Genomic DNA, 902 nt, shown 5'->3' with positions numbered 1-902 from the left:
AATAGAGCGTGCTAGAGTTAGAGGGTCAAATGAAGATGAAAGATGTGTTTTCAGTCATTTCTTGAAAATATTAAGGACTCAGCTGCTTGGATTGAGCTGGGAAGGTCATTCCACCAGGAGGGAACAGTTAATGTAGAAGTCCATGAAAGTTTTATCATAGGTAGAATGCAAAATGTTTCAATACAAACATTTCAGTCAAATGTAATTTATGCAATATTTCAAACCTTTAACCCACATGGGAAAACCAACCTATGGCAACAGTTTAAAAGTATCCCAATTCTGTGGGGAAAACGCGGACTTGGCAACCCTGCATCCAACAAGAGCTACCAGAGTCAGTGTTGACTGATCACAGGTCGAGAATAAGGAGAGATGACTGACAAGACCATGCTTGAGTATTTGCTGCTCAACAGATTCTGAGCTCATTGACAAATATCTGATCTTGTAAGATGTGCTCCCTTTACACAGAGTGCGTGTGATTGCGAAATCGAAAGTGAAAGTAAACAGCGCAAACGCGCATTCAAAAATATTTAAATACACCGCTTCCTGAGAGCGGCTCCCTGATGCGCCAAAATTATACACATTATTAGAATGTTTAAAGGAGTGGACACGAAAATCGCGGGAGCGAAACACATGTTGCAGGAGCAGGCGGCAATGGTCAGAGATTCAGTGGGAGTGGAATTAAGAAAGCAGCCGAATATGGAGATAGAATGGTTGCTTAATTCCAAATAAATAGATTATGATCCACAAATAAATAGAATGAGATCCACAAATAAATCTTAAAGTTTCACAAACATGAATTAAATTCACAAATAAATAAAATGAGATTTGCAAATAAAAAACATATTCACAAATATATATTTATGTCACAACCACAACTTTGCCTGGCATTTATTTGTGAATCG

The sequence above is a fragment of the Sinocyclocheilus grahami genome, unplaced genomic scaffold, assembly GCF_001515645.1.
Source record: "Sinocyclocheilus grahami isolate Dianchi unplaced genomic scaffold, SAMN03320097.WGS_v1.1 scaffold526.1, whole genome shotgun sequence".
In the NCBI taxonomy this organism is placed as follows: domain Eukaryota; kingdom Metazoa; phylum Chordata; class Actinopteri; order Cypriniformes; family Cyprinidae; genus Sinocyclocheilus; species Sinocyclocheilus grahami.
Note: the sequence above shows the minus strand (reverse complement) of the source record.